Source organism: Danio rerio, chromosome 4 (assembly GCF_052040795.2).
Source record: "Danio rerio strain M-AB ecotype USA chromosome 4, GRCz13ab, whole genome shotgun sequence".
NCBI classification, from domain to species: Eukaryota; Metazoa; Chordata; class Actinopteri; order Cypriniformes; family Danionidae; genus Danio; species Danio rerio.
The window spans coordinates 77,076,005-77,102,599 of NC_141024.2; the positions used below are offsets into that span (position 1 = coordinate 77,076,005).

At 37.9% G+C, this 26,595-nt stretch overlaps 1 long non-coding RNA gene and 5 other non-coding genes across 6 annotated transcripts in view; 5 read left to right on the forward strand and 1 right to left on the reverse strand.

Annotated features, from left to right (window-relative positions):
- LOC148682782 (uncharacterized) overlaps positions 1-26,595 on the reverse strand; it is a 104,483-nt gene that overhangs the window by 24,345 nt on the left and 53,543 nt on the right. The gene's annotated exons all lie outside the window — the stretch shown is intronic.
- On the forward strand, positions 4,050-4,131 carry trnas-gcu (transfer RNA serine (anticodon GCU)). The gene has a single exon. It is a non-coding gene; the product is annotated as a tRNA-Ser (tRNA).
- trnas-gcu (transfer RNA serine (anticodon GCU)) lies at positions 7,645-7,726 on the forward strand. The gene has a single exon. It is a non-coding gene; the product is annotated as a tRNA-Ser (tRNA).
- Positions 9,075-9,156, forward strand: trnas-gcu (transfer RNA serine (anticodon GCU)). The gene has a single exon. It is a non-coding gene; the product is annotated as a tRNA-Ser (tRNA).
- On the forward strand, positions 9,931-10,012 carry trnas-gcu (transfer RNA serine (anticodon GCU)). Its single transcript has one exon. It is a non-coding gene; the product is annotated as a tRNA-Ser (tRNA).
- trnas-gcu (transfer RNA serine (anticodon GCU)) lies at positions 11,835-11,916 on the forward strand. The gene has a single exon. It is a non-coding gene; the product is annotated as a tRNA-Ser (tRNA).

A 26,595-nucleotide genomic window follows, 5' to 3' on the forward strand; every position in this document is an offset into this window, starting at 1 on the left:
GGTGGTGGTATAAGGGGACACCCCTTTCCCGATGTCCTACAGATATAATAAACATATCAAAAATTTTGTTTTCCTCTGCAGATCTCATACATCACTTTGGATTATCTATACACACATTAAAATGGATCATTATACTGTATGATATTATGGTGGTGTACAAGGACAGCCACGGCCCTTCCAAAAATGTTCCCGCCTATTACATAATTGGTCTATATAGGGACCTATTGAATTATTAGGACAGTAATTTTACAACACACACAACATGTCAGTTCTCTGCATTAGAGGGACCAGTGTGTTTCAGAGGTACACGATCATACACAACACACAAACACAGCACTATGCTACATTACCAAGACTGAGGTGGTTAAAGAGTACTCGCCTTTACAATACACAACTGCAAATCATACATTATGAGACACATGTAATCTACTGTTACACGGTCATCCACAACCTACTACTACTACTAGCATATCACGACTGAAGTGTTTAAAGCGTACTGGAACTTACACACAATACATAGCACAACATACAACATAGTGTTTTAAATGTACATTAATAATGACTTGAAATTGCTGCATACAAACAAAACGTGAGTAAAATCATTCAATTCAGACAATAAATAAACAGTCAGTCAAACAAACTATCAATGAATCAATTGTGCAATTTTTGTTTTGAAAACATCTCTCAACAATTACATTTTGTTATATGGATTTGATCATTTCCCTGTTCATCACTGTAAAGCTTCTTTGACACAATCTGCATTGCATAGGCACTTTATTAATAAAAATGACTTGAAATTGCTAAGATGCAATTAACAACAACTTGAAGTTAGTGAAATCAGTGAGTTGGTTAAAAAACAGGCATGCCAAATATTGTAAGTACCTCACTAAACAGGCAGTAAACATGAGATTGACTCTTACAGTGCGTTCAAGCGTTGTTGGCGAGACTGTCAAAGTAGCCAGAAGTCATTAATTTTCAAAGAGGAGCTGGAGGCGAGCTAAGGCGAAAGCAGTGCGGTGCATTTGGGCAATGTGGGCATCAAGGAGGGCTAAAATCAGGTCAACCTTGTGGTAATGAGCTATGACACAGTTCGATGGAAAATTATCTGACTGTACTAGTCCACTGTTTAAACAGCTTGTGCAGAACGCTGCCCAATAAAGATTCTGACCACGCGAGTTCCCAAACAAAACAGAGTTAAACTGTTTTTTTTAATGTGGAATAGGCACAAATTAATATTAATGTTAAGACCAAGGCTAATAAACGTCTATAAACGACCCTTTCACACAGTGTTACCTGGTAAATATCCAGAAAATATCTGGAACGTCTTTACCAGTAAGTTAAAACATGTACTGTTCACACAGGCAACGATGTTCTGGAATTTTTCTGGAAAAGACCATTCACTCATACATTACATAATACTGGTAAAAACTTCCATTAACACCATTAGGCAGCAATGAGCTGTAAATGACAGTGCTTGTATTTATAGCTTGAAAGCGGTCAAGCTTTTTGTTGATAGTTTCACTTTTATTTAAAACTTAAGGATTTATGCAGCTGCGTTTGTCCAAGACAAACAAAACACTGAACTACAGGGGGGAAAAACATTGTCGCTAGCATCCGTTGACCAACTACACATTTGACTACATTACAAATTCTGTTAATGGATAGTTGTGAACTACTTCGATAAAGGAACGTTTTCGTACGTCAGAAGTTTGGGCATCTTGCTAGATACTGATATACTTGAAACAAAAGACTAGGGTGTTGTACTAAAATTTTACGCACGCACGCTTGTCACACAGCTTGCAGGTAAACTCACAGCATGTATTGTACATTCATAATCCATTCCACCACCTTTTAAAATCACTCTCATAAACGGTCAAACTATAGTAAATTATTCGACGTAAATCTCAAAATACATGCAATTTAAAACACATTAATATTTAAAAACAAGTATGACATGTTTTACATAGATACTGTACTGAATGTACTGAAGCTTAACAAGTTAAGCAAATTTCAACAAACGTTATATCATGTAAACGAAATAAACACCCTTTGATAAATCTCAAGCCACTTTTTTTATCGAGGAGCTGGCCTGTTCCTGTTGCCCTCATCTGATGGCCAAACTCCTGTGCTGGCAAACTTTTTCAGACGTGAAATCCAGTCAGCGTCTGACATGGCTTTGTGGAATTTTTCAGACATTTTTTCTCCTATAAATTAAACGGTTTTAGATTAAAGTATCCAAATTTGAAATACAAAACACTAAAACATTAATACGTGCAATTATGTAGATTTTCTTATCTTTTTTAAGAAATCACTATCAGAAAAAAAATCCTGAACTTTAAACAAAACGATGCTGTGCTCTGTCGAATGATGCTGTTTGTCGAAAATCACTGAAGGTCAAGAAACTTTTTTGACCTCTGACCCGCCTCCAGATGACCCTGTTATTCCTTCGTGTACCTTCGGCTCAGTTCGGAAAATTGATTGACATCTGACTAACCTGTTTGACTGCACACCTAGCGGTGAATCTTGGAATGGTTCCTTCCCCAGCTTTAACATTGCCATGACTCTGATTGGTCAAATGTTGAAAATGTTGAGAACTACGGTCCGCGATTGGCTGCAAATGTTGAGACGCTGCAACGTGATTGGCTACAATGTTGGACCCAATCGCTCCGATTGGCTCTTATCTTCAACATTTGTGAAATATTGATGGACAATCCTTCAGCAGCTGGCATTGCTAATCCATTGTGCTCTTTAAATCCCATCCTCGTCGCTATATGTCCTGGCATTCGAGAGAGCCTGGTGCTTCTGTGGAACTTGTTTTACTCTCACTCTTTTAGCGTTTTGAAGGATGTTGTTGCAAAATTTTATTACAAAGTGGCCAAGTCAATCGAATCCCATCCTTGTCGTTCAAATGCTTTGGCGTTTGAAAGAGGCCGATGCTTTTGTGAAAGGTGTTTTACTCGCACTCTCTTAGCGGTTTGAAGGATGTTGTTGCAAAATTTTATGTCACCTTTATAAAAAAAGAGCTGCAAATACAAACATATATGCCATAGTCCAGCCCCCATCATGAAAGTGAGTACATACATGACGAGGTGGAAGAGTCCATCGAATCCCATCCTTGTCGCTCAAATGCTCTGGCATTTGAAAGAGGCCGGTGCTTCCGTGGAAGGTGTTTTACTCGCACACTCTTATCGTTTTGAAGGATGTTGTTGCAAAATTTAACGTCATCTTTACCGAAAATAGCATACATGACGGGGTGGCCGAGTCCATCGAATCCCATTTTTGTCGTTCATTTACTCTGTCGTTCATACGGCAAAACTGAAAGTCATCTTACCGAAAATAGTTGCAGAAACAAACATTTACAATTATGTGCCACTGTCCGGCCTCCACCAGAGAAGAAAGAAAATACATGATGAGGTGGCCGAGTGGTTAAGGCAATGGACTGCTAATCCATTGTGCTCTGCACGCATGGGTTTGAATCCCATCCTCGTTGCTCATATGTTCTGGCCTTCGAGAGATTTTATGGTGTTTCTGTAGAAGTACTTTTACTCTCACTCTTTTAGTGTTTTGAAGGATGTTGTTGCAAAATTTTAAGTCATCTTTATCGAAAATAGCTGCAAATACAAACATATATGCCATAGTCCAGCCCCCAACAGGAAAGTGAGTACATACATGACGAGGTGGAAGGGTCCATCGAAACCCATCCTTGTCGTTCAAAAGCTCGGGCGTTTGAAAGAGGCCGGTGCTTCCGTGGAAGGTGTTTTACTCGCACGCTCTTATCGTTTTGAAGGATATTGTTGCAAAATTTACAGTCATCTTTACCGAAAACAGCAGTCAATATATACAGAAATGGCGTAGTCCAGCCCCCAACAGGAAAGTGAGTACATACATGACGGGGTGGCCGAGTCGATCGAATCCCATTTTTGTCGTTCATTTGCTCTGTCGATCATACGGCAAAATTGAAAGTCACCTTATCGAAAATAGTTGCAGAAACATACATATACACATATGTGCCACAGTCCGGCCTCCACCAGAGAAGATGTCAAGTACGTGACGTGGTGGCTGAGTGGTTAAGGCGATGGACTGCTAATCCATTGTGCTCTGCACGCGTGGGTTCGAATCCCATCCTCGTCGCCTGTATGTTCTGGTGTTTGAGAGATTGTGGTGTTTCTGCAGAAGTTCTCTCACTCTTTTAGTGTTTTGAAGGATGTTGTTGCAAAATTTTATGTCCACTTTATCGAAAATAGCTGCAAATACAAACATATGCCATAGTCCAGCCCCCACCATAAAAGTGAGTACATACATGACGAGGTGGAAGAGTCCATCGAATCCCATCCTTGTCGTTCAAAAGCTCTGGCGTTTGAAAGAGGCCGGTGCTTCCGTGGAAGGTGTTTTACTCTCATGCTCTTATCGTTTTGAAGGATGTTCTTGCAAAATTTAACGTCATCTTTACCGAAAATAGCAGCCAATATATACAGAAATGCCGTAGTCCAGCCCCCAACAGGAAAGTGAGTACATACATGACAGGGTGGCCGAGTCCATCGAATCCCATTTTTACGTTAATTCGCTCTGTCGTTCATACGGCAAAATTGAAAGTCATCTTACCGAAAATAGTTGCAGAACCATACATATACACATATGTGCCACAGTCCGGCCTCTACCAGAGAAAAGGGAAAGTATGTGACGAGGTGGCAGAGTGGTTAAGGCGATGTACTGCTAATCCATTGTGCTCTGCATGCGTGGGTTCGAATCCCATCCTCGTCGCTCATATGTTCTGGAATTTGAGAGATCATGGTGTTTCTGTAGAAGTTCTCTCAATTTTTTAGCATTTTGAAGGATGTTGTTGCAAAATTTTATGTCAACTTTATCGAAAATAGCTGCAATTACAAACATATGCCATAGTCCAGCCCCCATCATGAAAGTGAGTACATACATGACGAGGTGGAAGAGTCCATCGAATCCCATCCTTGTCGTTCAAATGCTCTGGCGTTTGAAAGAGGCCGGTGCTTCCGTGGAAGGTGGTTTACTCGCACGCTCTTATCGTTTTGAAGCATGTTGTTGCAAAATTTAACGTCATCTTTACCGAAAATAGCAGCAAATACATACAGAAATGTCATATTCCAGCCCCCAACAGGAAAGTGAGTACATACATGACGAGGTGGAAGGGTCCATCGAATACCATCCTTGTTGTTCAAATACTCTGGCATTTGAAAGAGCCTGGTGTTTCTGTGGAAGGTGTTTTACTCACACGCTCTTATCGTTTTGAAGGATGTTGTTGCAAAATTTAACGTCATCTTAACCGAAAATAGCAGCAAATACATACTGAAATGCCATAGTCCAGCCCCCAACAGGACAGTGAGTACATACTTGACGGGGTGGCCGAGTCCATTGAATCCTATTATTGTCGTTCATTTGCTCTGTCGTTCATATGGCAAAACTGAAAGTCATCTTACCGAAAATAGTTGCAGAAACATACATTAACAAATATGTGCCACAGTCCGGACTCCACCAGAGAAGAAGGAAAGTACATGACGAGGTGGTCGAGTGGTTAAGGCGATGGACTGCTAATCCATTGTTCACTGCATGCGTGGGTTCGAGTACCATCCTCATTGCTCATATGTTCTGGCATTTGAGAGATCATGGTGTTTCTGTAGAAGTTCTCTCAATCTTTTAGCGTTTTGAAGGATATTGTTGCAAAATTTTATGTCAACTTTATCGAAAATAGCTGCAAATACAAACATATGCCATAGTCCAGCCCCCATCATGAAAGTGAGTACATACATGATGAGGTGGAAGAGTCCATCAAATCCCATCCTTGTCGTTCAAATGCTCTGGCGTTTGAAAGAGGCCGGTGCTTCCGTGGAAGGTGGTTTACTCGCACGCTCTTATCGTTTTGAAGGATGTTGTTGCAAAATTTAACGTCATCTTTACCGAAAATAGCAGCAAATACATACAGAAATGTCATATTCCAGCCCCCAACAGGAAAGTGAGTACATACATGACGAGGTGGAAGGGTCCATCGAATACCATCCTTGTTGTTCAAATACTCTGGCATTTGAAAGAGCCTGGTGTTTCTGTGGAAGGTGTTTTACTCGCACGCTCTTATCGTTTTGAAGGATGTTGTTGCAAAATTTAACGTCATCTTAACCGAAAATAGCAGCAAATACATACTGAAATGCCATAGTCCAGCCCCCAACAGGCAAGTGAGTACATACATGACGGGGTGGCCGAGTCCATTAAATCCTATTATTGTCGTTCATTTGCTCTGTCGTTCATATGGCAAAACTGAAAGTCATCTTACCGAAAATAGTTGCAGAAACATACATTAACAAATATGTGCCACAGTCCGGACTCCACCAGAGAAGAAAGAAAGTACATGACGAGGTGGCCGAGTGGTTAAGGCGATGGACTGCTAATCCATTGTTCACTGCACGCGTGGGTTCGAGTACCATCCTCATTGCTCATATGTTCTGGCATTTGAGAGATCATGGTGTTTCTGTAGAAGTTCTCTCAATCTTTTAGCGTTTTGAAGGATGTTGTTGCAAAATTTTATGTCAACTTTATCGAAAATAGCTGCAAATACAAACATATGCCATAGTCCAGCCCCCATCATGAAAGGGAGTACATACATGACGAGGTGGAAGGGTCCATCAAATCCCATCCTTGTCGTTCAAATGCTCTGGCGTTTGAAAGAGGCCGGTGCTTCCGTGGAAGGTGTTTTACTCGCACGCTCTTATCGTTTTGAAGCATGTTGTTGCAAAATTTAACGTCATCTTTACCGAAAATAGCAGCAAATACATACAGAAATGCTATAGTCCAGCCCCCAACAGGAAAGTGAGTACATACATGACGGGGTGGCCGAGTCCATCGAATCCCATTTTTGTCGTTTATTTGATCTTTCGTTCATACAGCAAAACTGAAAGTCATCTTACCGAAAATAGTTGCTAAAACATACATATACAATTATGTGCCAAAGTCCGGCCTCCACCAGAGAAAAAGGAAAATACATGACGTGTTGGCCGTGTAGTTAAGGCGATGGACTGCTAGTCTATTGTGCACTGCAAGAGTGGGTTTGAATCCCATCCTTGTCGCTCATTTGATCTGGCATTCGAGAGATCATGGTGTTTCTGTAGAAGCTTGTTTATTCTCATTATTTTAGCGTTTTAAAGGATGTTGTTGCAAAATTTGATGTCATCTTTATCGAAAATAGCTGAAAATACAAACATAAATGCCATAGTCCAGCCCCCATCATGAAAGTGAGTACATACATGACGAGGTGGAAGAGTCCATCGAATCCCATCCTTGTCGTTCAAAAGCTCTGGCGTTTGAAAAAGGCCGGTGCTTCCGTGGAAGGTGTTTTACTCTCATGCTCTTATCGTTTTGAAGGATGTTCTTGCAAAATTTAACGTCATCTTTACCGAATATAGCAGCCAATATATACAGAAATGCCGTAGTCCAGCCCCCAACAGGAAAGTGAGTACATACATGACAGGGTGGCCGAGTCCATCGAATCCCATTTTTACGTTCATTCGCTCTGTCGTTCATACGGCAAAATTGAAAGTCATCTTACCGAAAATAGTTGCAGAAACAAGCATATACAAATATGTGCCACAGTCCGGCCTCCCACATAGAAAAAGGATAGTACGTGACGAGGTGGCCGAGTGGTTAAGGCGATGGACTGCTAATCCATTGTGCTCTGCACGCGTGGGTTCGAATCCCATCCTTGTCGCTCATATGTTCTGGCATTCAAGAGATCATTGTGTTTCTGTAGAAGTACTTTTACTCTCACTCTTTTAGCGTTTTGAAGGATGTTGTTGCAAAATTTAACGTCATCTTTATCGAAAATAGCTGCAAATACAAACATATATGCCATAGTCCAGCCCCCATCATGAAAGTGAGTACATACATGACGAGGTGGAAGAGTCCATCGAATCCCATCCTTGTTCAAATGCTCTGGCGTTTGAAAGAGGCCGATGCTTCCGTGGAAGGTGTTTTACTCGCACGCTCTTATCGTTTTGAAGGATGTTGTTGCAAAATTTAACGTCATCTTTACCGAAAATAGCAGCAAATACATACAGAAATGTCATATTCCAGCCCCCATCATGAAAGTGAGTACATACATGACGAGGTGGAAGGGTCCATCGAATCCCATCCTTGTCGTTCGAATGCTCTGGCGTTTGAAAGAGCCTGGTGCTTCCGTGGAAGGTGTTTTACTCGCACGCTCTTATCATTTTGAAGGATGTTGTTGCAAAAGTTAACGTCATCTTTACCGAAAATAGCAGCAAATACATACAGAAATGTCATATTCCAGCCCCCATCATGAAAGTGAGTACATACATGACGGGGTGGCCGAGTCCATCGAATCCCATTATTGTCGTTCATTTGCTCTGTCGTTCATATGGCAAAACTGAAAGTCATCTTACCGAAAATAGTTGCAGAAACATACATTAACAAATATGTGCCACAGTCCGGACTCCACCAGAGAAGAAAGAAAGTACATGACGAGGTGGTTGAGTGGTTAAGGTGATGGACTGCTAATCCATTGTGCACTGCACACGTGGGTTCGAATCCCATCCTCATTGCTCATATGTTCTGGCATTTGAGAGATCATGGTGTTTCTGTAGAAGTTCTCTCAATCTTTTAGCGTTTTGAAGGATGTTGTTGCAAAATTTTATGTCAACTTTATCGAAAATAGCTGCAAATACAAGCATATGCCATAGTCCAGCCCCCATCATGAAAGTGAGTACATACATGATGAGGTGGAAGAGTCCATCAAATCCCATCCTTGTCGTTCAAATGCTCTTATCGTTTTGAAGGATGTTCTTGCAAAATTTAACGTCATCTTTACCGAAAATAGCAGCCAATATATACAGAAATGCCGTAGTCCAGCCCCCAACAGGAAAGTGAGTACATACATGACAGGGTGGCCGAGTCCATCGAATCCCATTTTTACGTTAATTCGCTCTGTCATTCATACGGCAAAATTGAAAGTCATCTTACCGAAAATAGTTGCAGAAACAAACATATACATATATGTGCCACAGTCCGGCCTCCCCCATAGAAGAAGGATAGTATGTGATGAGGTGGCCGAGTGGTTAAGGCGATGGACTGCTAATCCATTGTGCTTTGCACGCGTGGGTTCGAATCCCATCCTCGTCGCTCATATGTTCTGGCATTCGAAAGATCATGATGTTTTGGAAGAAGTACTATTACTCTTACTCTTTTAGCGTTTTGAAGGATATTTGTTGCAAAATTTTATGTCAGCCTTATCGAAAATAACTGCAAATACAAACATATGCCATAGTCCAGCCTCCATCATGAAAGTGAGTACATACATGATGAGGTGGAAAAGTCCATCGAATCCCATCCTTGTCGTTCAAATGCTCTGGCGTTTAAAAGAGGCCGGTGCTTCCGTGGAAGGTGTTTTACTCGCACGCTCTTATCGTTTTGAAGGATGTTGTTGCAAAATTTAACGTCATCTTTACCGAAAATAGCAGCAAATACATACAGAAATGTCATATTCCAGCCCCCATCATGAAAGTGAGTACATACATGACGAGGTGGAAGGGTCCATCGAATCCCATCCTTGTCGTTCGAATGCTCTGGCGTTTGAAAGAGGTTGGTGCTTCTGTGGAAGGTGTTTTACTCGCACGCTCATATCGTTTTGAAGGATGTTGTTGCAAAATTTAACGTCATCTTTACCGAAAATAGCAGCCAATATATACAGAAATGCCGTAGACCAGCCTCCAACAGGAAAGTGAGTACATACATGACGGGGTGGCTGAGTCTATCGAATCCCATTTTTGTCGTTCATTTGCTCTGTCGATCATACGGCAAAATTGAAAGTCATCTTACCGAAAATAGTTGCAGTACCATACATATACACATATGTGCCACAGTCCGGCCTCTACCAGAGAAAAAGGGAAAGTATGTGAAGAGGTGGCCGAGTGGTTAAGGCGATGGACTGCTAATCCATTGTGCTCTGCACGCGTGGGTTCGAATCCCATCCTCGTCGCTCATATGTTCTGGTATATGAGAGATCATGGTGTTTCTGTAGAAGTTCTCTTAATTTTTTTGCGTTTTGAAGGATGTTGTTGCAATATTTTATGTCAACTTTATCGAAAATAGCTGCAAATACAAACATATGCCATAGTCCAGCCCCCATCATGAAAGTGAGTACATACATGACGAGGTGGAAGAGTCCATCGAATCCCACCCTTGTCGTTCAAATGCTCTGGCGTTTGAAAGAGGCCGGTGCTTCCGTGGAAGGTGGTTTACTCGCACGCTCTTATCGTTTTGAAGGATGTTGTTGCAAAATTTAACGTCATCTTTACCGAAAATAGCAGCAAATACATACAGAAATGCCATAGTCCAGCCCCCAACAGGAAAGTGAGTACATACATGACGGGGTGGCCGAGACCATCGAATCCCATTTTTGTCGTTCATTTGATCTTTCGTTCATACGGCAAAACTGAAAGTCATCTTACCGAAAATAGTTGCCGAAACATACATATACAATTATGTGCCAAAGTCCGGCCTCCACCAGAGAAAAAGGAAAATACATGACATGTTGGCAGTGTGGTTAATGCAATGGACTGCTAGTCCATTGTGCACTGCATGAGTGGGTTTGAAACCTATTCTCGTTGCTCATTTAATCCTGCATTCGAGAGATCATGATGTTTCTGTAGAAGTTCGTTTATTCTCATTCTTTTAGCGTTTTAAAGGATGTTGTTGCAAAATTTAACGTCATCTTTATCGAAAATAGCTGAAAATACAAACATATATGCCATAGTCCAGCCCCCATCATGAAAGTGAGTACATACATGACGAGGTGGAAGAGTCCATCGAATCCCATCCTTGTCGTTCAAAAGCTCTGGCGTTAGAAAGAGGCTGGTGCTTCCGTGGAAGGTGTTTTACTCTCATGCTCTTATCGTTTTGAAGGATGTTGTTGCAAAATTTAACGTCATCTTTACCGAAAATAGCAGCCAATATATACAGAAATGCCGTAGTCCAGCCCCCAAACAGGAAAGTGAGTACATACATGACGGGGTGGCCGAGTCCATCGAATCCCATTTTTACGTTCATTTGCTCTGTTGTTCATATGGCAAAATTGAAAGTCATCCTACCAAAAATAGTTGCAGAAACATACATTTACACTTATGTGCCACAGTCCGGCCTCCACCAGAGAATAAGGAAAGTACGTGATGAGGCCGAGTGGTTAAGGCAATGGACTGCTAGTCCGTTGTGCTCTGCATGCGTGTGTTCGAATCCCATCCTCGTTGGTCATATGTTCTGGCATTTGAGAGATCATGGTGTTTCTGTAGAAGTTCTTTTACTCTCACTCTTTCAGCGTTTTGAAGGATGTTGTTGCAAAATTTTATGTCAACTTTATCGGAAATAGCTGCAAATACAAACATATGCCATAGTCCAGCCCCCATCATGAAAGGGAGTACATACATGACGAGGTGGAAGGGTCCATCAAATCCCATCCTTGTCGTTCAAATGCTCTGGCGTTTAAAGGAGGCCGGTGCTTCCGTGGAAGGTGTTTTACTCGCACGCTCTTATCGTTTTGAAGGATGTTGTTGTAAAATGTAACGTCATCTTTACCGAAAACAGCAGCAAATACATACAGAAATGTCATAGTCCAGCCCCCATCATGAAAGTGAGTACATACATGGCGGGGTGGAAGAGTCCATCGAATCCCATTGTTGTCGTTCATTTGATCTGTTGTTCATATGTCAAAACTGAAAGTCATCTTACTGAAAATAGTTGCAGAAACATACATATATAAATATGTGCCATAGTCCGGCCTCCACCAGAGAAAAGAGAAAGTATGTGACGAGGTGGCCGAGTGGTTAAGGCGATGGACTGCTAATCCATTGTGCTCTGCACGCGTGGGTTCGAATCCCATCCTCGTCGCTTGTATGTTCTGGCATTCGAGAGATCTTGGTGTTTCTGTAGAAGTTCTTTTACTCTCACTCTTTTATCGTTTTGAAGGATGTTGTTGCAAAATTTAACGTCATCTTTACCGAAAATAGCAGCAAATACATACAGAAATCCTATAGTCCAGCCCATATCAGGAAAGTGAGTACATACATGACGGGGTGGCCGAGTCCATCGAATCCCATTCTTGTCGTTCTTATGCTCTGTCGTTCATATGGCAAAACTGAAAGTCATCTTACCGACAATAGTTGCAGAAACATATGTAACCCCAGTAAAATAGTTAAATAATTATTTATAATATTATTAAGAGCAGTATAATCATATTATTATTATATCTACAAGTCTTTATAAATATGATAAACGAAATAAAATTCATGTATACAAATGTAGTTTGAAGTAAAGTAACAACCAATCGTAAGAGCGGGTTGTTAGCTCCGCCCCTTCCAGCTTGCCACAGAGAGAGAGAGCAGAGACGAGACCGGTTGGCAGAATAATAGAGGAGCAAACTTGAACAAAAAGATTAAAATACAGTATGTTATGATTCCCAAACAGTTTAAAAGTGATTGTAGTTGTACTAAATCAAGTTGTACCTGTACCTGCAAAAGTGTTACTGTATTTAAGAGTGTGTTGAAGTCAGACTGCATGTTGCATTGCATTTACTGTGCGCTGACGCCATTTTTCAATCGCGTGTGTGTGAGAAGACCATAGAGTGATATAGACATTGCGAATTTGACAGGTATTCCATTATTTTAGCTCATTTTATGGTAAACATGTGTGTGTATGTGTTTTATTTGTTCCACGTTTTGTATATTTTGTATGTTTTTGAAATTATTTTGAACATATTAAACTTATTTATATATTCTGGTCTGTGATCAGGCCAGGTTTTTTTCTGAGGACATTTTCCCAGTTTCACTGGATTCCTTGTATTGATGGCGAGCCTCCTAAGTCGACCTGAAAAATTGTGAAGTACACATATTTCAATTTATCCTCATTTCACCGGATAAAGTAAGAAATTGCCAAAAAGTTAATTCCTTTATTGGACTGCGATTTTTTAATGCAGCTCTAAGGACTGATTTTCTTGACGGGAAAAAACAGAACTTTATCTGAATTGAACTGATTTCACCAATTTTAGAGTGAACAACGACACTGATTTATTTGTGTTATTTTATGGTTTCTTTTGTTTTCACTTGAATTCATTTATTGTGATATGTGTTTGATTTAAAATAATTGTAAAGTGGGTGCACCCTGGGGTTGTGTATAAATAGTTATGTTACTGATGTAAGTATTGTTTACTAAGACAAATACGAAAAGGAAAAATTCATACAATCTAAAGTAAAATTATTTTTGTATTTAAAACATTCAACAACAGTTTGTCTTTGGTTATTGCTCAGTTTCACCCCCACCCCCTTTTACTTACCTTGTAATCTTCTGTTTTTTTTTTGTCTGGTCCAATAATAAATAAATATAGTACACCTTTTACACTTGGATGGGAGACCGCCTGGGAATACCAGGTGCTGTAAGCTTTTCGAAGTCCTTCATTTGGCAGCTGATAGACTTCCCCGTGTCACAGCTTCGCTGCCATTATTTTTTCTCGCCTTCAAGGGCATTGTTTCTGTCGATGCTGTGTTGATGCCAGCTGAGCTGCGCTCGGTCACTGGTGCTGCGCCTGTTTTAAATAGCCAACTCTTGATAGCCTCTTTCGCTTACGGCCAAACCACCCTGGAAATGCCTGATTTTTTAAAGAACCAACAGCAAACAAATACTGGATAGAGAAATACAAAAATGTAAAAGCAAATGAAATATGGGGAAACATGAAAGGAAGGTATGTAGAAACAAAAGTCGAATGTCTAGAATTTTTAATAAGGCACAAAGCAATCTTTTCTGATGTCATTTTAAACAAGATAGGGATGGAACAAAGTGGAATGTGTAAAGTATGTCAAAAAGAAGAAGAGGGTTTTTTACACATGTTTTTATATTGTCAAGAATTGGAAGGTTTTTTAAAAGATTGTAAAGTTTTAATTAAAGGACTACTTGGAGACTGGGATGAAAATGAAACAGAATGGAACAGAGTAGTGATGTTGGGATGGAATAAGAACAATGAAAATAAGAAAATAGTAAACCTATGTATAATGCTGATGAAAAATGCAATGTGGGAAAGGAGAATTGTGGCAAAAAAAGAGAAAATGGTGATGGATGTATGGGGAATTTTTAAGAGGAAAATGGAGAGATATGTGGAAAAACTGTATATATATCATAAAAATGAGAACATTTTGAGTGAGCTGCACAAAATTCTGACGGACAAAGCATGTCAAGTTTTTCAAGAAATGAACTGGAAACTACCACGTTTTTAATGTTTTTGAATATGAAATGATCTTTTAATGTCTGTTTTATTATGATTTACTGTAAAAGATTGTAATTGAAATTGGTTTGATAAAAAAAAAAAAAAAAAAAAAGGAAATGCCTGATCTCATCTGAACTCGGAAGTAAAGCAGGGTCGGGCCTGGTTAGTACTTGGATGGGAGACCGCCTGGGAATACCAGGTGCTCTAAGCTTTTCGAAGTCCTTCATTTGGCAGCTGATAGACTTCCCTGTGTCACAGCTCCTCTGCCATTATTTTTTCTCGCCTTCAAGGGCATTGTTTCTGTCGGTGCTGTGTTGATGCCAGCTGAGCTGCGCTCGGTCCCTGGTGCTGCGCCTGTTTTAAATAGCCAACTCTTGACAGCTTCTTTCGCTTACGGCCATACCACCCTGTCAATACTCCATCTTGGTACATTCCAGGAAGTGTTTGGCTGCAGTTAGGAGAGAAAGGCTCTCCCCACTCTTTGTTTGTTTTCTTTTTGATTTGTAAATTATTAGAGTTAATTTGGTTATTTTGTTTTGAGTTGATTTAAGTTGATTTTCCTCCCAACAGCATTAGCTGTTCGGGAGGAACTTATTTTTTCATTTGGAACTCTTTTTTTTTGGAGTAAGCAATGGCGGACGGATGCACGGCAACAAACACTGACATGGCAGGAGAAACTCGACTGGTGAAAGATAATGGACTGGCAGGAGGAATGCGAAAGGCTATCGACATTGGATTAGGAGGAGAAACAAGCACGGCAAACGACAACGAACTGGCAGGAGGAACAAGCAAGGCTAACGAAAATGGACTGGATAAGCAACCACGAAATGGAAACAAAACTGAAAAAAGTAAGTTTGCGGAGAGTAAATACTTGAAGGAGGCTACGGTGATTATAAATGTGGAAAACATACTTGAGGTAAAGGCAGAAGATGTTAATAAAGCGATAATGGAAAAATGTGGACAAGGGAAAATGTTGGCGCTAAGACCCAGACAAGGCAAAGAATATGAACTGACCATGGAAAAAGAAGAGGAGTGTGAAAAACTTTTAGAAGGACTGAAAATTAATGGAGTGAACTGTGAAGTTAAAAGTTTGCATAACCGAGATTATGTAGTTTCCTTGCACCTGCCTGTCTGCCTGGAAAACAGTATAATTGTAGAAAAATTGGATGAATGGGGTGTTGAGCCACTAACAAAAATTAAAAGAAGATGGGACGAGGTTCCTAAAAGTAAAGTTCCCGAAGGAGGTGGCATCACTGCCCTATAGCACGAGGCTAGAAACAGCCGAAGGACCACAGCATTTCCGGGTGATGCACAGTCGGCAAGTGAAAACTTGTAGGCAGTTCATGAGCCCGGACCATCTGCTGAAAGACTGTCCTAATTTCAAGTGCTACAGATGCGGAGAATGGGGACATTTTGCACGATCGTGCACCACTGTCAGATGCTCGGAGTGTGCAGAATTCTTAGATAAATGTGAATGTTGGATGGAAGGGGAGGAAGGAGAAAAAGAAAAACAGGTGAACAGACAGGTGCAAGAAGGAAATAAGGAGGAAGATGCAAAACTTGAAGGAGATCAGGAGGAAGAAGCAACACAGCAAAGAGAAATAGAACAACTAAAGAATAACACTGGAGAAGTTGTGGATTTTAATGAAGATGGAGAAATGAAGGAGGGAGGAAATCAAATAATGGAAATTGAGTTTTCAGACATGGAGGAAAATGGACAAGAAAAAAATTGAGCAAAACAAAGACATGGATTATGAAGAAGATGCAAAGGTGGACAATATGGACAGATGTATGAAAGTGAATTTAAGAAGAAGAACACTAAAGGTAAAACCAAATTTGGACAATGTTAGAAAAAACGCTAAAGCTAATATGTTCAATGTGTTAAGCAGTTTAGAAGGAGGGGAAGATGAGTAATTATTTTAAGTATTTATTTTTATTTTTATCTTTTTTTTAATGGTTTTTAATTGTGTTAGTTTTAATACAAGAGGTCTTTTAAATGTTGGAAAATTTGACAAGGTAAAGGAACTGTGCAAAAAACAAAACTTAATTTGTTTACAAGAGACAAATTGGAATGATGGTGTGATGGAAGATTTTAAAAGGAGATGGAGGGGGCAAATATTTTATAACAATGGTGATAGAAGGATGGGAAGAGGGGTCACTATTTTAGTCAAAGAAGATATAAAGAATGATGTGGAAGAAATATACAATGATAAAGAAGGAAAATGCCTTGCTATTAGAATGAGAGAAAATAATATAACATTATGTAACCTTCATGCTCCAGTAGCAGAAAAAGAAAAGAAGGACTTTTTTAACAGAATAAATGATCTAATGATTTTATGGGGCGAAACTATTTTAATTGGATATTTTAACACGGTTTTTAATAGAATTGATTTAGCGGATGGCATGGTTTTTAGGAATGACACTGGGAGAAAAGAGTTGCAGAAACACATGGCAGAGCACAAAGTAGTGGACATATGGAGAGTAAGGAATGAAGGAAAAAGAGAATATTCAAGGAGTCACACAGCAAATTTTAGATAGTAGATTTAACTACCTTAGAGTTAAAATTAACACTCAGAGTTTATATGGGAACCACTATAAAAAAAAAAGCTAGTCCATGCTTTTATGACTTTGAGGCTGGATTACTGTAATGCTCTATTTGCTGGCTGCCCAGCATCCTCTATTAACAAACTTCAATTAGTACAAAATGCAGCAGCCAGAGTTCTGACCAGGTCTAGAAAATATGATCATATAACCCCAATTTTATCCTCCTTACACTGCACTGTAAAAAAAAAAAGTTGAGTAAACTTAAAATAATAAGGCAACCTATCACACATAGCTTTTTGAGTTAACTCAACAAACAGGGTTTGAAGACCAGTGAACTCAAAATATTTTGTTGAATTCTTTAGTTCTCTGAACAAAAAGTATCATGTTCACCCAACAAGACATATTTGTTTGCTGAACAAAAAATATCATGTTCACCCAACAAGACATTTTTGTTTGCTGAATTTTGTTGCAAAATGGTCCATTATGCATTCACTAATATTTTTTATAATTTAAATTAAATACACAAGAAAAGTAAATTAACCTTTTATTTTTTTTAAACTGTTCAAAACACAATATAAAACATTTTAGTACAAAAATCAACATTTAACAACTTGTACTGAATGTTTTTACATGTGTGAAAAGTTTGTACACTACAACATTGCCTAAACATAAAATGACAGGCGAGCTTTCTTCATGCTTTACTAAGTTAGTAAAACCAAGCTAATGTGTCCAACACTTAAACCAGATGAGTACAAAAATATCTAATCTAAATAAACGTTAAACCCCACTCCATTCAAAGTATATAAAGTGTAAAGCACTTTGTCAACAAAGTACACAATTCCAAAAACAGACATGAATAAAAGAATAACTCAGAAGGATGTCCTCCTCTTAACTTGAAGTTTTGTCAAGTCTTTCCCAGTTTTTCTGGCCAACGGGGCATCAGAAACTTTTGAACAGTCACTAGAATTCTCATCCCGAACCTCAAAACATTGTCAGTTCAAACATCCTATAAAGCATCTCAAATCTAAGAACACAGTAATATGAAAGTACAGTATGTTTTATTTCACATTTGAACTTTAAATTGCACCTACCTGTGTATTAAATGAAAAAAATAAAATAAAATATAGTTAGATATACAGTACTGTAAAACTCAAGACTTCAGTCTTCATCTTCAGTCTGCAAAGTTTGTAACCAATGATGGTTGCAGTGCCTTTTTGCAAAATGGCTGTGTGCAACTATAACAATTTAGACTTCAGGGACTGAACTCTCGCAGAGCATGTGCCACCAAGATCCATGAATACTTTCTGAATCACTTCAAAAGTATATTTGAGTTCTTTTGGGTATTCCATATTTAGTGCATACAAGAAACCGAACAAGTAAGCAAAGGCTGCAGGCAGATCTGGAATATCCTGAAGAACAATGGCTTCCTCCAGGATTATAGCGAGGTTTATCACATTGGGCAGGGATGCAGAAGTGCCAACATCATCTTCCACCACAGTGAGGATTCCAATCCTTACATCTCTGGTGCTGTGATCTTCAGGGTCTGTGTCCTTATAGGAGATTAAGTAATAGAAGGAGAAATCAATTGATGTGTAATATTAATTACTACTTATTGTTATTATTACTATTATTGTTGTTGTTATACAAAGAAAATAGAATACATGTAATACTTAAGTACTCACAGCAACAATTTATAGCTATACACAATGAATAATTTATTAAGCATTAGCAAATAGTGCTGAGCTTTGTGAGGGAGCCGTAGGTGAAGACATGGAGGCGGATTGAATCCAAAAGCTGGAGGTTTATTAAACAAACAACTAGTATCAAACAATAGGCAGAATCGTGATCATGAACCAGGCAACGATAAGCAAACAAAGAGGCAGTCCAAAAAGGCAAACAAGGCAGAGTCCAAAATCCAAAAACAGTAGTCAAAAGAGCAGGCAAAAAGGTCATAACACAATGGCAGAAATAGCAGTAGGAAAAACGCTTAGTAGGCAGTGAAACTGGCAATACTTCGCAATGAATACACATAAGCAATGTGCTTATATATGGTGGCTACCAGGAAGTACCACAGAGGAAGTACCCAGTCAATATTCGGGAGAGAGCTCCCTCTGGTGGGCGGATGAATGGTAAGCTGCCATATTCGTTACAGAATCCCCCCCTCTATGAACACCTCCTGGTGTTCTTCTCATAGGTCTACCCCTTGGACGTGGTGCAGGGTGATCTGGATGTCGTTGGTGAAATTCTTGTATCAGTGACGGATCCAGTATGTCCTTGGAGACCACCCAAGATCTTTCTTCAGGTCCATAGCCCTCCCAGTCCACCAGATATTGCAACTGGCCCCTTCTACGGCGGGAGTCCAGGATCTCATTCACTGAGTAAGCAGGTATGCCATCGATCTCCAAAGGTGGAGGAGGTTCAGGACTCAATGTGCCAGGAGATGCAGGGTGGACCGATTTCAGGAGGGAGACATGAAATGAAGGAGATATGCGATAGTTAGCAGGAAGCTCCAAACGGTATGTCACTTCGTTAATTCGTTTAAGAATCTTAAAAGGTCCAACATACCTTGGAGTGAGCTTCCTGCATGGTAGACGTAAACGAAGATCACGGGTAGCAAGCCAGACCCTTTGGCCAGGTTGATAGTTGGGGTGTGGACGTCTCCTGCGATCTGCTTGAATCCGCTGAGCACGGATTGCTCTCTGAAGCCTCACATGAGCACTGTCCCACACCTGTTCGCTCCGCTTAATCCAGTCATCCACTGATGGTACCATTGAAGGCTCTCCTGACCATGGGAACATGGGAGGTTGGTAGCCTAATACACACTGAAAAGGGGTGAGACCTGTGGATGAGTGGGTGAGGGAATTCTGAGCGTATTCTGCCCAGGGGAGGAATTCACTCCATTTATCCTGTTCTTGTGGTGGTTTTCTTGGTTTTTCTCTTACTAAATCAAACTCAGTCTGAAGGTTATGAATATCAGAAGAATATACTTTATTGTCGACAACAAAGGAGAACTTTCAGGAGACCCCCAGTAGCATCTCTGTCTGAAAAATTCTGACTCACTGATGGTCTGGCCTGCTTATATACAAGTCTGCAGCTACTCTTCACATTGTTCTATACTTGTCACACAAGATCCCACCTAGTTTAACCCTTGACCCCAAATTCCACCTCTGTCATCTGTTTTTGTCTTAGTTCAACATTTATTACACAAGACCCCCCTAGTTTAACCCTTGACCCCAACCTGTTAACCATATATCTTATTCATCTATACGTCTCTGTTTACACATATGTTGCTCTATTCTTATCCATTTCCTGAGACACCTTAGTTGCTTACTCAGGCTTTCTCCTGCTCTCTTCTCATCCACTTCTCGTGACCCTTAGTGGTTTCCTCAGGCCCTTTCCCCTTACATAACACTTTAATTGTTTTAATGGTAGGCAAATCTACAAGCAAATTATACACATATAATTTGAATATATAGATTAACTTCACACTTTAAAGAGTATAAAATCCACTTCATATAATCCCTCCTCTTAAGACTTCAAGTCTTAATCTTCTTGCTTTCGGCCCATAGTGCAACTCCATGATCTAGCCCTTAGCCACACTACCTAATGACAAATACATGTCACAGTATTATTACAAATGACCAGATCATGTAATTGCACTTTGGAATAGAATCACGACAAACCTCTGTGCCCACTATTGACGAGGACACAGTAAAAGACTTGATTCTATTTTGTTGATATCATAAAAAGTAGTATTTTAAGCATACAATTAGTTATCTATTTGCTTCTGGGGGTCATGATTATTTAACATACAGTAAAGAATAAAACTAAAACAAAAAATAAACATGCACAATCTCCCAATCTAGGGTCACAACACAATATTCTAATCTAACACCCACAAAACATAATCCGTAGAGTACGTTGATCTTCAGCTCAGATACTTTGCGTATCGTAGAGAGCCGCCGTTTTGGGGTAGAGGTTACTAGCACTTAACACCCAAGGCATGGATCCTCTTCATCATCCTCTTCTTTATCTAAACTATAAAAATTTTTTAGCACTAGTTCATCTTTTTGACCCTAAATCTGGCACATACTTGCGAGCATTCTTTGTTTCGTTCTGGCCTTAAAAAGTGTTTATAGAGACTTTATGTTGAGAGTCTTTAACCTGAAGTTGTGGTGATTATGATCACTTGAACTTGTGGCACCTTCTGTATATTTCACTCAGGTATATAATCAGAATTACTCTTTTAACTGTTTTGATAAACTCCTTCTGCCACACTTTGCAATTCGTTGGTTTGAGCTTTAGGATTTTCGGCCTCCTCTGTTTCCCGTTACCCGATGGTATCCAGTTGATGGCATCCCCTTTGGTAACCTTGGCATAAGGTCCTTTTCTCCTGACTTCACTCCACTTTCTCCAGAACACCTCAGATATACTCGATCACCGGAATTATCTGCTGCTTCTGGTCCTTTCTGGTTTCCTGTACAGATATCGCTTTGCACATGGCAGTTAGTTTCCTCATAAAAGATCAAACTTCTGTCCAATGCATTATAAATGTTCTCCAAACATTCCACAAGGTTAAATACATGATTACATGCAAGGGTCGACCCAATAGTATTTCATGCAATGTTAGTTGCTTGTTTCTGTCAGTTTTCATGCAATCACTTAATTATGCAAAAGGTATATTATTTTAACACATCTTGTTAAACTAGGCCTTGAGGGATCATCTTCAGCTCTTTCAATTATTCCTTACAATTATGTCTAATTGCTCAATTTTCTTGATTTCCAATTCTTTATCAATACATTTACTTATCTATTCACTGAATCACATATCCACTTATTTATCTACTTAATTACCTTTATTCACTTTAATTGACTTTAATTACTTTAATTTATTTATAACTACAGACACATTATTTGAACTTTCTTCAGAGGTTATTCCAAATCTGAGACTTCTCTTATCTTAAATGTAATAACTGTTCCTTCTTCCCTGCTCTGCTGATGGAATTACCTTCACTCATCTACCACAACTGTTATTCCCAAAAAAAAACTTGTATCTCTTGCCCTAAGCTAATTTTATCATTTCACAACATCCACAATCAAGTTCTTGAATAACCCATTAGATCTATTGTTGATCTTTTACTCACATTCTATTTTGCACAAATGTCACATGTGGAAAACAATTCAATACTTACTACATTCACAAAGGAGATCATTATTTTTGCTGCTCAATTTTCCTTACCACTTCACCCATGATTCAAACCATGTACATCTCAAATGCCAATCTATTGAAATGCTGTTGCCTCAACACTCTGTTCTTTATATGTATTACATAAATCTTATTTGTCTTTTTCTTCCATCTCTAATGCTACATATATTGCTCATAGATACTTGTATGTTGTTTAATTTCCACTATCATCTAATTGAGGTTGTGACTCTATACTAGTGTTAGACCTGCTACCTTATTTTCTTTAATGTAAAATCAATTTCTTATTTATCAACTTAACAGTTATTATTGCATCTGGAATGGATACAGAATCTTGTTAACACTAAATCCGTCATCACTAAAACGTTTTATTTATGTCTTTTACTTAGCTTGAGCTAAATGTACCTGCAGATAACTAAATCCTACACATTACAATATCCATCTCAAAATATTCTAAATCCTTTTATGCATTCTAATGTATGTATAACAGCCTATTTACTTTAAGTGTAACCAAGTGTCTACCCTCCTCTGATAATTAACTGAACAGAAATCAATTACTTTAACATATTTGGCATCCAAACTTACAAATGTAAGTGCAGCGCGTGTTAGGAACCTCTGCTAAGAAATTCTCTATCACTGACTGTTCATAAATCATTAACTTTACAACATCTAGTTTTGCCTGTTTTGACTAATGCCATCATAAAAAATTAAATTCAAATCAAATTAAAATAGAATCCATTTTATTCGTCACCTACACAATCACAACTGAATTGAAATTGACTTTAATTAGGAATGCCATAACATATCTAAGTGTTTCTATTATTGCTATCTTCTTAAAAGTTTCAATAATGCCTATTCCAGGATATAGCAGACCTTCATCTGGTTAAATTTTAATTAATCCTCCCTATGCTGGCTAATTTTGTTTTCCCTTAATGTCCTGAACTGTTAATCATTATTAAAATTTGACACTTACCTAAATAATTTCTTATTTTGCATTTTATATTAATTAGCATTTTTCACTTTTCAGCATTTTCAGCTCCTAATTCCTTCCTGTTCTCACATCAAGCTGGTTATTCATAAACTTTTTGTTGTAATTTTCTACAAGTTGACTGAAAAATCACTGGATTTCTTTATAGGTTCCTCTCTATCTGATCTGATTTTTCTCCTTTAGTCCTTAATTCTTTTTTGCTTTTAATTATTTCTTCACATATGTAAAACAACCTGTTTTCTGTTTTTAAACACTTTTCTCTTTCACATATTATTTTAGTACATTTAGAATTGTTACTTTTTGGCTTATTCAGTACTGTGAGTTCATTTTACTTTTTTGTGTTTCTATTTCTTCTTTAAATCACTTTTCTGTCTTAATCTCTGACATAATTTTTCTCCCAAATCTAAGTTTAGTTTACTCAAAATAAGTTTTCCCTAATTTTAACTTAAATACTTAACTCCATCAACTTCTAACCCAAATTATTATTTTTTTTAGTTATCAAAAACTGTCTTTTATTATCTTTTTTATCACCACCATGCATTATAATTTATCCTCCTATGTTCAATAATCTCTATGAATTAACCTATGAAAATGAACCAAAATAATTTAACATTCTTCATAATTTATCATTTCAACATAACACATTTAAAGTTTCATCGTACATTATCATCTAAGACTTTTCACAGTTTACATGATACTTTTCTTTTATTCAAATTGATAGGAGTCTGATTTGATACAAGAATGGGTAGCTACACTTTTGCTCTTATTTTGCCCTCTGAGTGGTCACATTGTACTCAATTTGGACTATAGGTCGACTGCTTTGAGATGGACTACCATACTCTCCCTCCTCACACCCTGAGAAGACAACTGGTTCATAGATTAGTGCAGTCTTTTCTGTGGTGTCCATATCAGGGCACAGTGTTTCCCCCTTTTCTCTTTGTGCTGGCTTCTTTTCTTTCATTGAGCTGTTGTAAAGTTCTGGTGGAGTGCTTTTTCTCTTTGATCAGTTCATCATTAGCTTGTTTGCCTCTTTTTAGTGTCTCTGAACATAAGTAGCCTTTCCAGTCCTCAGTAATTCCTGGGAATGCAGTTCCTGCCTCACTGCTTTCACAAATGTCCACAGCCAACAGTTTGTCCATTATGTTTTTCAAACACCTTTTCCATTTGACAGTGCCCTCAGAGATGTCTGGTAGGTAAAAGACCACAGCCCCCCAAAGTCCATCCCTATGTCCTCTTAAGTAATATATGGAATTTAGCTCATGACCTATAAAAGTCTTTTCTTCTTTCCCATGTTTTTTCCATCAAATGAAGACTCCTCTCATCTATTTTCTCCTCTCTACGGTTTTAACAGTTTATTTTTCTCTAATTCACAATCATTTTATCATATGTAAATATGTTTAATTTTTTATTTCTATTCTATTTCTAATTAATTTCTTTAGCTTCGGATTATGCTTTACTTTACATTTCTCCTCATCTACGCTAGTGTTTCTCTACTAACCGGTCATTTTTACATCGTATTTTAATTTCCCTAACATTTTCCATACTCAGTTTTTAATTTCTCACTGCTTACATCAAATGTTTCGTCTGTTTGCCATTTGTCATTATCTTATCTTTTATTTTCTCTGCCACGTATTTTAGTATTGCATTTTTATTTCCATATATGTTTTTCCTTACCTGATTTAATTCAACAATACTACATGGTGGCCCAGTATCTGGTATAACTGTTCAAAATCATTACTGCTATAGCTCAAAGTTAATATTATTAATTAAATTCACATATTTATTTACTAAAAGCATTTTTCATTTTTGAAATGCAATGTTTAATTATCAGTTACCTTCTTACTGCCTACACTCTTAAATATATACATACATATATATATATATATATATATATATATATATATATATATATATATATATATATATATATATATATATATATATATATATATATATATATAACTCACTCTATCATGTTTTAACATTTACCCAGTGTGATTTTCATCTAAATCACTATACCTTACTACAAATAGATGATGGCTTAGATCACATTATGTAGCTGACTTTGAGAGATGAAACAAGCATTTGTATTGCCCTTAAATACAATCAAATTCTCTAAAGTCAATTATTTCTTCAAATTGTTACTGCTTTTTACTTTTTATCTTATCTGTTCAATGTGCCTATATTGTAAGCATATTTTAAACTTTTAATTTTATCTATGAAACAGTGGACTTATTTTTTCTATTTCTATTTTATTCTTTTTCCTTTCTGTAATTTGAGTTTTTAGCTCTTAGGTTTTCTTATACATTTTAAAGCTTATTTTGTTACACATTTTATAATTAAATCTTCAATTAATCAATATTCATTTTTCAAGTTTTCTTTTTCTATTTTATTCTTAATTCAAGAACTAACTTATATGTTATTCGTTCATACTTATTTAGTAAATCTATTTGTTTATTAATATATTCTTTTACTCCATACTTCCTTTATCTCTCTATATATAATTATCACTATGGCTTCATTTATTCTTTTCCATTGGTAGAGTTTCAAACTCTTTTCTATATAATATAACTCTATTATTAGTATTTCCTCATTTCATTTATCTTACTATACCACTTTATAATATATCTATTCATCAATAACTTATATTCTATCCACAATTATGCTAAAGTCTATGTCATTATTTTATCTAATAGTTTGATATTCTCTCTTTTACTCTCCTCTTCTCTTTTTTCCTTGTGCTGTAAATATAAATAATCTATTTATTGTTCACACATGGACACCATAAATCTATCTCTTACCCCCATCCTGGGGCAGACTGTCTTTCACCTGTTGCTATGTAAAGAATTTAATTCTATTCAGCCTATTGTTCTTTTTTAACATATTTAAACTTAAACATTTTTCTGAAATTATCTTTGTGTTTTAACTAGTATATTCTTCTGCCTTTTCACTCTGTGTCTTTCAAATGCAACATGTTCCATTAGTTTTGATTTAGAAGACTCCTCCTTTATATCATAATCTATTCTCTTAAACTGAATAAATCACTATTCCTATTGTTCTTTAAATCACACCTCACATATGCAGCCCTCCTTTTATATTATAATATACTATAATCATTATTTTAACCTACTCCTTATTAAAAAACTTTTAAACGCATTCACACTTTTACTCTTATTATTTTTCCTCTTCTCATTCACTCCTCTCCTCCACTTAGTGTAACCTGAGCTGCATCACCCATCCTCATTCCAGTCAAGGAGGAGGAAGGGAGTCTTCTCTGCACACCAATGTGGACTATTTTGCCTAACCCGAAGCAGCAAATACACAAACACTACAATTAAATAAATACTCTACACTCCTCTTGAGTGACCTGTCCAAGCAGCCTCTAACCTTAGAGCGGTAACCACAGGATTTCTACATTTACTTTTAATTCTTTAAAGCTGGAGAAACAGTTCAAGTGTATTTACCGTTACAAGCAGGTCCTGGCAGAAAAAACACAAACTAATAAGCATAAAATCGCTTACCGTTTTTTATTGTGGCCACATATTGGTGTTTTTTCTCCAGTCCAGCATGCACAGTAAC